Raw genomic sequence first — 14,351 nt, forward strand, 5'->3', positions numbered from 1 at the left:
TCAGGGATAAAGCAGTCAGTAGGCTGGAAAAGGCAAGGACTGGGGACCACTGGGGGAGGAATGAGAGGAAGCAGGGCCAGAGACCACTGTGCTTGCAGAGCAATCTGGATTCCCAGGTGTAGTTTTGAATCTGGCAGGGCTCAAAGTCTGAGAAGGGGCTTGTAGTTGTAGGGGCGAGGATGAGAGAGAGATCTGGCTTCAGAGACCTCAGTTGGAGAAAGCGAAGTCCCCAGGGGAGAAACCCAGATGTAGGACCAGCCCTAGTCTTCAGGTGTAACCCTGGGTACAGCCAGAGGGCAGAATAGAAGAGCACCAAGCTACTACAGGGCTCCTGAAATGCTTAAGTTTTTCTGGTTTTGTATACCTCTTCCCAGACCCTCAGTTTCTCCAGGATGATTTATTGAGTCTAAAGCCCTAGAGGTCAGGTCCTCCTCACTAGGGAGGATGCCCACATCCTTCTCTTTGCCTTGCTTTTCTCTTAACTAAATGAATTGTTTCTCTGTGTGCTTTCCCATTTGTTGTTGTGCTATGTCTCCAATAATAAACTTTGTACCAAAAATAAATAAATAAATAATGAAGCCCTAGAGGTCAATAGACAACCAATAGACTGAAAATATTTGAGGGGATCAGATTAGCTCTGGTTTCCTGGCACACATGATGTTTATTTAATAAGTGGATGAACATTATTGGACTTCTCAGGCAGAACAGAGGGACATTGGCTTCCTCTTTGGACTAGATGAAGCCCTGGGTGTAAGGACAGAGTTGGGCTTGGGAACTGGAGTGGAATGAGGCAGGGGGAAATTGCGGGCCCAGGTATAAAGAAGGGAGGTTGGGTAGGGATGAGGAGGACCAAGGTAGGGAGCTTTGAAGAGATGATCTGTTCTATGGAGAACAGGAACTAAGACTGCAGCAGAGTGGAGAACAAACAAACAAAACAAAAACCTTAGACAGCTGGTTCCTTCCAAGACAGGAGCATCTCAACCTTTCATCGATTCTTCCTCTATAAAATAGGATCGCTTTGCCTGCCCTCACTGGTTGTGAGGATTACACAGCAGTCATTCAGTAAGGGCTTTCACAGGCTCCTTCTTCACAGTTCTTTGCTCTACTTTCTGATTTTCCAGAGCGGTGATTAACTTCATCCCATACTTTAGCCTATCCTGTTCTCCAAAATGTTTTTCTGATGTCATTTCCACAGCAAAATTCAAAACTCCTTGAGAGCAGAGGTGGTGTCACCTCTCTTCCTCAGAGGAAGTGGCCCAGTTTTTACTTCCCTACCGAACATGTAGCCAGTGGCAGGTCTAGGAGATGCAAAGAAAAACAAGACTTACTCCTGGGTTTCCCTGGTGGTCCAGTGGTTAATAATCCATCTACCAATGCAAGGGACATGAGTTCGATCCCTGGTCCAGGAAGATCCCACGCTCTGCTGAGCAGCTAAGCCCGTGCACCACGACTACTGAGCTTCATGCTCTGGAGCCTGTGCTAGGCAACAAGAGAAGCAACTGCAAGGAGAAGCTCAGCTCTTGCACCACAACTAGAAAGTAGCCTCACCCTGCTCTCTGCAACTTGAGAAAGCCTGGCACAGTGCAGCAACAAAGACCCAGCGCAGCCAAAAAAAGAACAACGAAAAACCAACCAAACAGCAATAGAAAAACTTAGCCCTCCTTTTCAGGAAGCATATAGAGTAGATAGGACACTAGGTAAACAATCTTGGCTAAAATTCCAGTCCAGATGCCGGCTTGATATTGCCATTTACAAACACCCTCAATCATAGATGAAATATGGTAAACAAAGAACAAAGAACGTCTCTCCCCTGAATTGTGCCCCCATTCTGCTATTTCATTTTAGTGAATGACAATCACCTAGGTCAGAAACCTGGATGTAGCCTTTGCCCTCTATTTCTTGATCATCTCCACAGTATCTCTGTACAAATGTTTCCTCTTCTTGGAACAACTCCCCCTCCTACCTCCGTTCCCTCCCTCCCTCCCCTCAATTTACTCTTTCTTCAGGTCTCAGTATAGATGAGATTTTGGATATGCCTTTCAGGAGTCCATTCCTGACTCCCAAGTGTACAGTAGATGCTTCTCCTAGCTATATCTAAGTCCTGTGTGTTGTGGGGCTTACTCACATAGCTTCTAGACTCAAACTGAGGTTGCCTGGGTTTAAGACGCAGCTGTCCCGTTTTTCTGGCTGTGTGAACTTGACTCTCTGCCTCAGATTCCTTATCTGTAAGGTGGAGATGACAATACTGGACCTATTTTATAAGGTTATGAAGATTAACTGCCTGACACCCAATTCTAAATGAGATAATTAGTCATTACTATCACCCAACTTATCAGTCTCACACTGTGAGACCCAAGAAAGCCAGAAATTTTTTCAAAGAATTCTTTCAGTTCAGTTCAGTCACTCAGTCATGTCTGACTATTTGCGACCCCATGAATTGCAGCACGCCAGGCCTCCCTGTCCATCACCAACTCCTGGAGTCCACCCAAAGCCATGTCCATCCAACCATCTCATCCTCTGTCGTCCCCTTCTCCTCCTGCCCTCAATCTTTCCCAGGATCAGGGTCTTTTCAAATGAGTCAGCTCTTATGCATCAGGTGGCCAAAGTATTGGAGTTTCAGCTTCAACATAAGTCCTTCCAGTGAACACCCAGGACTGATCTGCTTTAGGATGGACTGGTTGGATCTCCTTGCAGTCCAAGGGACTCTCAAGAATCTTCTCTAACACCACAGTTCAAAAGCATCAATTCTTTGGGGCTCAGCTTTCTTTATAGTCCAACTCTCACATCCATACATGACCACTGGAAAAACCATAGCCTTGACTAGATGGACCTTTGTTGGCAATGTCTCTGCTTTTCAATATGCTGTCTAGGTTGGTCATAACTTTCCTTCCAAGGAGTAAGCGTCTTTTAATTTCATGGCCGCAGTCACCATCTGCAGTGATTTTGGAGCCCAGAAAAATAAAGTCAGCCACTGTTTCCACCGTTTCCCCATCTATTTGCCATGAAGTGATGGGACTGGATGCCATGATCTTAGTTTTCTGAATGTTGAGCTTTAAGCCAACTTTTTCACTCTCCACTTTCACTTTCATCAAGAGGCTCTTTAGTTCTTCACTTTCTGCCATAAGGGTGGTGTCACTGCATATCTGAGGTTATTGATATTTCTCCCAGCAATCTTCTTTAGTGACTTTGAATAAAGAATGAATGAATCCTGCTCGCTGGCTCTGGTCAGAGTCCCGTTAGGGAAAGAAAACTGTACATGTATGGCCAGAAGGAGTTATGAGTATCTGCCAAATACTAGAGAGCAAGAGTTGGGAACTTGTGACACAGAAAGGATTTCTGCTTCCTGGCTTCCCGCGGATTCCAGGACTGCATTTAATCCAATGAGTGGGCAAGACTGCCATCTGGTGGTGGAATCTGGAATTTCTGCTTCTTGGAAGTGGGACTAAAACGGACCTTTTTTCTTCCCCCATACTTGGCGTATTTTTCACTTTAGATTTCTAGTCTGAGAAGTTCTATATCATAATGTATTAAGGCTTGCTCCTCTCTCCACCCTCTCCTACATCTTGCTTCTTTCCTTGAGTTCCCTCAAGCTTGGTAATGTTGGGTTGGGTTCCCTTGGGTTGCAGGTAATCCCCGGGAGTTCTTTTTCAGGAACTTCAGATTTCCAGCTGTTCTAGACCCAGTCCCGAGGAGGGAACGCTACTGGCTTTACGGCAAAGGAGTTAGGAGAGATGTGGACATTTAGTTCTTTCCTCACCACACTAGCTAACCAGGGTTTGTGGCCCCGCCCACTGCTCTGGTCTCCCAGGCAACTGTCTTCCAGCCAAGGGTGCCCCTCTCCCGGTGTTACCCAGGCAACCTTCAGTCCCGCCTCCTTTAAGGTCCTGACTGGTTCATAGCAAACGTAGGTTGAAGCCCACCAGGAGGCATTGAGCTTTGAAGGTTGTGAGTTGCCGGGAGAGAAGCAGAGATGAGGTTTCAGGAGCTGCTGGAGAGAAAAGGTGTTCGTGTAGCCTTGGGTAGCGGGGACGTTATGTTATATCCTCAGGAAAGAAAAAAAGAGAGTGAAGTCGCTCAGTCATGTCTGACTCTTTGCGACCCTATGGACTGTAGCCTACCAGGCTTCTCTTCTCTGTCCATGGGATTCTTCAGGCAAGAATACTGGAGTGGGTTACCATTTCCTTCTTCAAGGGATCTTCCTGACCCAGGGATCGAACCCGAGTCTCCCGCATTGGGGGCAGGCTCTTTAACCTCTGAGCCATCAGGGACCCTCAGGAAAAGGAGCTGTAAATCCTGGAAGCCAGGTCAGCAGGGCTCTAGGCTAGAGGCACCTGGTCCACTCTCAGAGTTGCAGACTCCAGCACGGGGCGGGGGTGGGGGCGGGGGCGGTGCGGGAGGGACTGGTGGGAGCTGGGTGGGGGGCACTTGGGGGGAGCCACTCTAAGGGTAAAGGGGCACTGCTACCGTTCAGGCCACCCCACACTCAAACTGCCTGGTCCATCAGAGCTGGATTCAGTGGGCAGTAACTCATGACCCCTGACCACCCCCGCCCCCCCCCCTCGCCCCCCACACACTTCTTCCTCCTAAAGGCCCTAATTCTAGGGTCAGTGGACTCATTCCCTGGCACTGCAGGTCTTTCCAAGGAGCGGGAGGGCTAGGCTATTGAGAAGCAGCTGGGGAGGGGGATTCCCTAGTCGGGAAAGACTTTCCCCTCCTGGCCTTCCCTGCAGGAGCCTCTGGGGGTGTGGTGTGAGGAGGCTATTCTGGGCTGGGGAGAGTCTGTTGGTGGAATGGATCCTCCCAGGTCCTTGCCACATACCCTGAAGCCCTCAGAGAGAAGCTCACTGTGTAATTACAATCATCTCCCTCACCGCATTCTAAACTATCATTATCTTCCCTGGATCTCCCCAAGCTGTGTTAACCACTTTGAACCCGAGGCACTCTGAGAGAAGTAGGAGGTTGGGAGGAGGGACCCAAAGTTCACTTTTGGAGGGTTGGGGGTGGAGGTGGGTGGGATACAAGTGGGGAACCCTAAGGATCACTTGGAGTCACGTCTTCCTCCCGTGCCCCTGCCCCTCTCCGCTCCCCACTACCTCTCGGAGCAGGCCAAGCCCTCCCTGTCCTGGGGTGCACCCTCTTTCCGCTTTCACTCTTGGTCTCTCTGGGCCTGCCCACCTCTTCCTGTCTTTCTTTCCTATTTCTGCTTTTCCAGGCCCAAGTGGTGGGGTCCTGCTGGGGGCAGTGGGCCCAGGCTGGTCCTGTGGCCCAACCATCCTGGCATGAGGCACCACTATTTCAGTTGCAGGCCTGAGAAAGGGAGGGGTGTGAGCGCAGAGTCTGCTTCCCCGGGGACTAAGCCCTGGTGGATGAGCTGACCCAGCCCCAAGGAAGAGAGATTCTAGCTAACCAGCCGCCCTGCATTGCCTCTTTCTCCTTTCTCCCAGATTCTGATCTGCTCCCTCCCAGAAGAAACCATAGTTGTGTCAATCTCTGCCCCCTGGGCAGGTCCTGGCGCCAGAACCACACATCAGGGAGCTCCTGCCCCAGGAGGTGCATGAAGAGGCCTTAGGCTGGACCTGCCCACCCTGCCCAGTCACCGGTCAGACATCTGATTGACCCCGTTGGTAACAGTGACGAGGGCTGGGAGGAGGTTGGGACAGGAATCCGGCAAGGGAGAATGAGGGGCGAGAGGTCAGGCGCTGGGGGCCCCAGAAGTAGGGAAAGGAACAGGTAAAAAGAGAGCAGAGTGCTGAGGATCCAGCCTGGCAGTGGGGGCTGGGGTGGGGTGGAGCTGGGACCAGAACCCTGGGCCAAGGCCAAGGTGGGTAGGAGGTGTCGAAGGAGATTGGCTTGTCCCTTCCAACCCTTTCCTTGGCCATCTAAAGAGGGGTGGCACCCAGGTATTACTCAAAATAAAATCATTTGAACTCCCATGAGTCTAAAACCGGTATGATCAAGAGTTATCATTCTTTTTTTAAAAAGTTTTTATTTTGTATATTTGGAGAAGGCAATGGCAACCCACTCCAGTACTCTTGCCTGGAAAATCTCATGGGCAGAGGAGCCTGGTGGGCTGCAGTCCATGGGGTCTTGAAGAGTCGGAAACAACTGAGCGACTTCACTTTCACTTTTCACTTTCATGCACTGGAGAAGGAAATGGCAACCCACTCCAGTATTCTTACTTGGAGAATCCCAGGGACAACGGAGCCTGGTGGGCTGCTGTCTATGGGGTCGCACAGAGTCGGACACGACTGAAGCGACTTAGCAGCAGCAGCATAGCTGATTAACAATGTTATGACAGTTTCAGGTGAGCAGCAAAGGGACTCAACCATACATATACTTGTATCCATTCTCCCCTAAACTCCCCTCCCACCCAGGCTGCCACACATTGAGTCGAGTTTCATGTGCTATACAGTACATCCTTGTTGGCTATACATTTTAAATACAGCAGTGCGTACATGTCCATCTCAACCTCCCTAACTATCCCTTCCTCTCATCCTTCCTCTCCTCCCCTGGCAACTGTAAGCTCATTCTTGAAGTCTCTTTCTGTTTTGTAATTTCATTTAAGACTTATCATTTTTAAAGTATATTGTCATCCTGCTCATTTAACTTACATGCAGAGTACATCATGTGAAATGCCAGGCTGAATGAATCACAAACTGGAATCAAGATTGCCAGGAGAAACATCTACAGTCTAAAATATGCAGATGATAGCACTCTGATGGCAGAAAGTGAAGAGGAGCTAAATAGCTTCTTGATGAGGGTGAAAGAGGAGAGTGAAAAAGCTGGCTTAAAACTAAACATTCAAAAAATGAAAATCATGGCATCCAGTGCCGTCACTTTGTGGCACACAGAAGGAGAAAAAGTGGAAGCAGTGATACATTTTATTTTCTCGGGCTCCAAAATCACTGGGGATGGTGACTGCTGCCATGAAATTAAAAGACGTTTGCTCCTAGGAAGAAAAGCTATGACAAACTTGGACACCATATTAAAAAGCAGAAACATCACTTTGTAGACAAAGATCCATGTAGTCAAAGCTATGGTTTTTCCAGTAGTCATATATGTATTTGAGAGTTGGACCATAAAGAAGACTGAGCACCAAAGAATTGATGCTTTTGAATTGTGGTGCTGGAGGAGACTCTTGAGAGTTCCTTGGACTGCAAGGAGATTAAACCCATCAGTCTTAAAGGAAATCAACCCTGAATATTCATTGGAAGGACCGATGCTGAAGCTGAAGCGCCAATACTTTGATCACGTGATGTGAAGACCCAATTCATTGGAAAAGACCCTGATGCTGGGAAAGATTGATGGGAAAAGGAGAAGAGGGGGCAGAGGATGAGATGCTTAGATCACCGACTCATTAGACATGAGTTTGAGCAAACACTGGGAGATAGTGGAGGACAGAGGAGTCTGGTGTGCATGGGGTCACAAAGAGTTGGACCCGATATAGAGACTGAATAACAACAATACTTAAGGTAACAGAACTGTCCCTTTCATTCTCGTCTGATGCTCACAACTGTCCTGTGCTGTGAGGAAGGCAGTGGGAGAAGCTGCGGTTCAGGGAGGGCGAGAGTTCAGCCAAAGTCACCTACTCATGTAGGGCAGAGCCTGTCTGTCACCAAAGCTTCTGACCTCAGGGTGTTGCTTGCTGGTGGCAAACATGGTGCATGCGGCACCAGAGTTGCTGTGTCAAGACCCTGGTTCTCACTTGCAGGATGTACTTGAGTCCATGGCTTCATCTCTTTGAGCCTTCCTTTCCTCACGGTGAGGAGGTGAGCAGACTGGCAATGATGTTCCCTGGGTACCATAGTGCAGTGAGCTGGTCTTGCCCCGAGCTGGGGTTGGCCCCACAGTGACTGGAGTCTCCTCTTTGTGCCTCTAGACTCGGGCAGTCAGAACATCTCCAGGCTTGCCCTTGTTTTGATCTAGCCCTGAGATCTGAGAGCTGCTCTCAAGCACCCCTGCCTCCCTCCTATCCAAAGCTAGGGCTTCTGGATTGCAATCTCAGGTCCCCAGTTCAGACCCGACCTCTGGATCTGAAGTTCCCACGTCACCCTTCCTGTCCTCCCAGTGAAGAGGGCATCCTTTTTATTTCTCTCTCCCATCCCTGTCTCCTCCTCCTGCCTTCTCCCTACCCTGTACCTCATCCTTCTTCTCTGTTTCCCCTGCCCTCTCCCCCAACTTCTCCCTTGTCTTCCCCTCTTCTATTTGCTCCTGTGTCTCCACACTCCTCTCCCACCCTCCTCAGCTCTCCCCTTCTCTTCCCTCCTCTCCTTCCTCATGCCTCCTGGCTCCTCTCCCGTGCTCCCCTACCCCTAAGGACCTCGACAGGCAGGAGTTCACTGGGACCTCCCTTTCCCACCAGAGCACCTGAGAGAGGGGCGGGTAAGAATGGGGGCAGAGAGCTGAGGACCCAGCCTAGCAGCCTCACCTCTGGGCCGGCCCCTCCTAGTGGGGCTCAGGCCAGGGGCCTGCTGAGTGGAGGGGACAAGAGGTCTGTTGCAGATCTGGGCTGTGGGAGGCCCTGGGTGCTGGCTGCAAGCTGCTGTGCATTGCACTGGGTCTGGGCAATGCCTACGTGCTCTCAGATGGCACCACCCTTTCTTGGGACACCTGTGGCCTCCATGCCCTGCTGCTGGCTCTGGTTGGAGAGCTAGAGAGTAGCTTGGTTCCGCTGTGTGGGGAGAGGGAGGGGAGTGGGAGGGGAGAAGCCTACCCCAGCTCACCCACCACTGACCGGTGCCAGGCACCCAAGGGACAGAAGCCTGAGCAATCAAGTGTATGTATGTATCTGTGTGCTCAGTTACTTAGTCATCTCCTACTCTTTGTGGCCTCTTGGACTGTAGCCTGCCAGGCTCCTCTGCCCATGGAATTTTCCAGGCAAGAATCCTGGAGTGGGTTGCTATTTCCCTCTCTAGGGGATTTTCCTGACCCGTGTCTCTTGCATCTCCTGCACTGGCATGCGGGTTCTTTACCCTGGGAAGTCCAGCTAGTCAGGTGACATTTCTGGACACTAGGCCTTGGAGTTGGTGCTGGAGGCTCTGAAGGATGTGATGTTAAGGGCCAGGTCTGAGGTCAGCTGCCTCCCCACTCAGAGGTACCCAGGGCTCTATGCCAACTTTCCCAGCTAGCGGGGAAGGCCATTCTTTTTAAAAAAAATAGTGTCATTGACATAGAGAAGAGACTGGTGGTTGCCAAGGGGGAGAGGGTTAGGGGAGGGATCGAGTGGGAGGTTGGGGTTAGCAGATATAAGGTTTTTGACCCCCACTTTTTATTTATGCTTTTGGCGGTGTTGAGTCATGTGGGATCTTAGTTCCCAATGGTTGTTGTTCAGTCACTCAGTTGTGTCCAACTCTTTGTGACCCCATGGACTGCAGTGCACCAGGCCTCCCTGTCCCTCACCATCTCCCGAAGTCTGCCCAAGTTCATGTCCATTGCATTGGTGATGCCATCTTAATTCCCAGAGCAGGGATCAAACCTGTGCCCCTTGGAGTGGAAGAATGGAGTCCTAACCACTGGACTGCTAGGGAATTCCCCGAGCTTTTATATATAGAATGGATAAACAACAAGGTCTTACTGTGTGGCACAGGGAACCATGTTCAATGTCCTGGGATAAACCATAATGGAAAAGAATATAAGAAAGAATATATGTGTATAACCAAACCACTTTGCTGGACAGCAGCAGTTAACCCAACACTGTAAGTCAACTAAACTTCAATACAAAATTTTGTGTTAAAATATACATAACACAAAATTTACCATTTTAACTGTTTTTAAAGTGTTCAGTGGCTCTCAGTACATCCATGTGTTGTGCAGCTGTCACCACCGTCTGTCTCCGGATTTTTTTATCTTCTGAATCAGAAGCTGTATACCCAGTGGAACAATAACAATAACAGTCTCTATGAACATGACTAGGAATGTGACTGCTGCTGCTGCTGCTGCTACTGCTGCTAAGTCACTTCAGTCATGTCCAACGACCCCATAGACGGCAGCCCATCAGGCTCCTCTGTCCCTGGGATTCTCTAGGCAAGAACACTGGAGTGGGTTGCCATTTCCTTCTCCAATGCATGAAAGTGAAAAGTGAAAGTGAAGTCGCTCAGTCATGCCCGACTCTTAGTGACCCCATGGACTGCCGCCTACCAGGCTCCTCCATCCATGGGATTTTCCAGGCAAGAGTACTGGAGTGGGGTGCCATTGGAATGTGACTAGGAATGGACTTTTCTTGCCGTCCCCCTTCCAGCTCCACACAGATCTGTTCCCCTGGGTCTCCTTGGCCCCATTCTTTCTCTCCCAGCTGCTGCCAGCATGCCACCCTGGCCGCAGTGTGTTTCCAGCCCTCCCCCTGGTGTTCCTCTAGGAGGGTCCCATCCTCCTGAGCCACCTCCCAGCTCCACCCCTGCCTGTCTGGAGGCCTCCACACTCACCCAGGGGGTGCTCAGGATCCTGCCCTGGCTCTGCTCTGGAAAATGCCACCCCACCCAATGGCCTTCTCTTGCTTCTCACCTTTCTTTACTATTCAGTGCTTCTGGCCACTGTCCCCTCCTCCTACTCTGAAATTCTCTTTTCTCTTGGCCTCTGAGAAAGTGAGACAGAGGAAGAAGCAGAGGCTCTGGAACCCCCAGAGATCTGGGTTCAAATCCTAACAATGCCTTTTACTAGCTTGGACTCAGGCCATGTCACTCCCTGTCTCTGAACCTCAGTTTCCTTATCTCTGCTCAGATGGTAAAGAATCTGCTTGCAATGCAGGAGACCCAGGTTCGTACTCTGGGTTGGGGAAATCCCCTGGAGAAAGGAATGGCTACCCGCTCCAGTATTGTTGCCTGGAGAATTCCGTGGACAGAGGAGCCTGGCTGGCTACAATCCATGAGGTTTCAAAGAGTCAGACACGACTGAGTGACTAACACTTTCACTTTCGAAACAGGACAAATCACACAGCCCTCCTGGGTTGTCATTAGGATTGAGAGAACTCATGGCTCTAAGTGCCGGGCACTGGGCCTGGCAGAGTGAGGAGCCCAGCTCTGCAACTTTCTTTCCCTTTCGGATCACTCACTGCTACTAACCCCTCCCCCATTTTCCTTACACGCAAGGGTTTTCTGAAATCCTGTCTCAGTGTTCTCTCACCCTGGCCTTCACCCATCTGTGCATTTGCTGTTGTTGTCACTCAGTCACGTCTGACTCTTTGCGATCCCATGGACTGTAGCCCACCAAGCTCCTCTGTCCATGGAATTTTCCAGGCAAGAATACTGAAGTGGGTAACCATTCCCTTCTCCAGGGGATCTTCCTGACCCAGGGATCGAACTCATGTCTCCTGCATTGGCAGGCGGAGTCTTTACCCCTGAGTCACCAGGGATGCTCTGTCTGTGAATTTCAATATCACTTTCTGTCTCTAGTCTGACTACTCCTCTCTCCTGAGTCTCACATTCCTAATTCCAGGTGGGACATCTCTACCCGGCTGCACCTTATGTGTCTCCTGCCTTTGGTGACCACCACCTCTCCCTTGGGCTCCCAGGTCTGGAAACTCTGAGTTATCTCAGAGTCTTCCCACTTCCTCTTCTGCTCCCACAGGTAGGCAGTCACCTTGTTTTGATTTTCTCTCTGAAAGGCCCCTCCAAGGATTTCCCCTCCTTTCCCTGGTTGTGGCCTTTATCAGCCCTCCCGTGGACCAAGATGTGCCAGCATTCATTCCTCCTCCTTTCAGCAGGAGGTCGGCATTCACCCTCTTGGTAATTTCCCACCCTCCCCTTTGCCCTGAGAACACACCCTACACAGCCACTAGGTTCTTAACAGTCGTGTCACCCAGACTGTCTTTTTTTTAATTTAAATTTATTTTAATTGCAGGCTAATTACTTTACAATATTGTAGTGGTTTTTGCCATATATTGACACCTATCAGCCATGGGTGTACATGTCAGACTGTCTTCTTTTCACTTCATCTGTTGTTTTGTGAAGTATTCCAAGGTCGATTACAGATGTGACATTTCACCCTGAAACATTTTAGTATGCATCTTTAAAAAAATAGAGAAAATTTCCTATATAATCGTACTATCATTAATAACATTATTTTCTCGTGTCTAATCTTCTGTTATATTCATATTTGCCTAGTTGTTCCAATACTTTGGCCACCTGTGGAGAAGGGCTGATTCACTGGAAAAGACCCTGATGCTGGGAAAGATTGAGGGCAGGAGGAGAAGGGGGTGACAGAGGATGAGATGGTTGGACGGGATCATTGACTCAATGGACATGAGTGTGAGCAAGCTCCGGGAGATGGAGAAGGACAGGGAAGGCTGGCAGACTGCAGTCCATGGGGTCACAAAGAGTCAGACATGACTTAGCAACTGAATGACAAGTTCTTCCTAAAATGTCTTTAGATTCAGTCAATGACCAAGCATTATGCTTAGTGTTTTGGTAGCTAAAGTTTCTCAGTCTTGACTGCAGACCACCTCCCTGCCCACCATTTGTCACCACATCCTTCCCCAGCCCTGTGAGCCAGCCAACCCCAATATGCCACGAGGGATCTTTAGTTCCCATGCCCCTGCACTGGAAGGGCTTCGTTTTTTTAATTGATTTATTTTTGGCTGCGCTGGGTCTTCATTGCTGCATGTGGGCTTTCTCCACTTGTGGTGTGTGGGCTTCTCATCACAGTGTCTTCTCTTGTTGCAGAACACAGGCTCTAGGGAGTGCAGGCTTCAGTAGTTGTGTTACACAGGCTTAGCTGCCCTATGGCATGTGGGATCTTCCTGGACCAGAGATCGAACTAGTGTCTCCTGCACTGCAAGGCAGATTCTTAACCACTGGACCACCAGGAAAGTTCCTGCCATGGACTTTTAAAACTAATCCTTTTTACACTTGACCCTTTCCTTGTCCCTGGAACTGAGCGACTGCCCTTTTATTGTTTAAGGTCACCTCAGAGAGTAGGGCTTCCCAAGTGGCACTTGTGGTAAAGAACTCAACTGCCAATGCAGGAGACATAAGAGGCGCAGGTTCGATCCCTGTGTCAGGAAGATCCCTTGGAGGAAGGTATGGCAACCCACTCCAGTATTCTTGCCTGGAGAATCCCTTGGACAGAGGAGCCTGGTGGGCTACAGTCCATGGGGTCACAAAGAGTCGGATACGACTGAGTGACTAACACATACACCTCAGAGAGCACCAAGCACCTCGGTGAAATTCATTCTTTTTTGTTTTTCTCTGGGGCAGAGGCACCACCCGTCCCTCCCTCTGAGCTCATCCAGCTGCCACCAGGGGTTTCTGCCTCTGTTCACAGCGTGGGCTTGCTTCTGCCTGCTGGCACAGCACGGGGCCACCAATTCTCTTGCCACACTGGCCCTGTGCCCAGCACATGGCTGGCAGAAACAGATGAATACTCCTTACTTCAGCATCTTGGTTCCTCCTTCACAGCTCACCTGCAGTGATAACTGGGAAACAAAGTCCAGAAGTGGAGAAGGACATGGCGATCCACTCCAGTGTTCTTGCTTGGAGAGTGCCATGGACAGAAGAGCCTAGTGGGCTCCAGTCCATGGGGTTGCACAGGGTTGGACAGGACTGAAGCGACTTAGCAGGCATGCAGGCACGCCAGGTCCACAAGGGCCTCGGTGTGTCTTACTGGAAGATTGTGATCCTGGAAGCTGGTTCTCAGCCCAGCCCAGATGGCCTTCCTTTTGCTCTTAGTTTCTTTCCTTCCTTGACATGTACTGAGGCTCAGGAAATGGTTCTTCAGGCTGGCTGAGAAGAATCTGAGGGGCGGGGCCCAGGCGGGGTTGCGGGGGCGGGCGGGGGGGGGCAGGTTGTAGTGGCTGGTTATGCTCTTGAACTGTTTACATAGCTCCTGGGGACCACCATGGCTCACAGGGAGGGAGGCAGCTTGAGACCACCCCCTCACCTTCCAGTCCTCTCTTGGCCTTGCCCTCTGGGCTGTCCACCAGGATGCGATGGGGCAATCCAGGGTATATATGCCATGCCCGCGTGAGGGTCGCCCCCAAACCTCCATCGCAACAGGGAGATCCCAGAGGGGTGGGAGGCCACCTCGGCCACCCTCCCGCAGAAGGAGGAGCCTGACTCTGACGTGTTTTGATTGGCTGGGTGACATGGTGCTGGGAAGGGCTTCCTCCACTTCTCGGCTCATTACTTTGGAGCTCCAGAAAACGGAGGAGGGGTTAAGAGACGGGTACAGGAACACCCACTCTAGAACGCTGGAGGCTCTGAGGCTGGGGCCTTTCTTAAAGTTTATTCTGGGCCCACCAGATCCCAGAGAGCCAGCAGTTCCCTGTTGACTCTGGGGCAGGGGTCGGGGGCTGGAAAGGAGTTGGAGCGAGAGGAAGAGGGTGGGCTCTGGGTGGAGGATGAGGAGGCCTTCTGAAG

At 50.4% G+C, this 14,351-nt stretch overlaps 1 long non-coding RNA gene across 1 annotated transcript; it reads left to right on the forward strand.

The window, feature by feature from the left end:
* Positions 1-3,887: 3,887 nt before the first annotated feature.
* Positions 3,888-13,732, forward strand: LOC139183140 (uncharacterized). Its single transcript, XR_011566641.1, has 3 exons — positions 3,888-4,304; positions 5,445-5,599; positions 11,431-13,732. It is a non-coding gene; the product is annotated as an uncharacterized lncRNA (long non-coding RNA).
* Positions 13,733-14,351: the final 619 nt, after the last annotated feature.

Source organism: Bos indicus, chromosome 5, assembly GCF_029378745.1.
Source record: "Bos indicus isolate NIAB-ARS_2022 breed Sahiwal x Tharparkar chromosome 5, NIAB-ARS_B.indTharparkar_mat_pri_1.0, whole genome shotgun sequence".
Lineage (NCBI taxonomy): Eukaryota > Metazoa > Chordata > Mammalia > Artiodactyla > Bovidae > Bos > Bos indicus.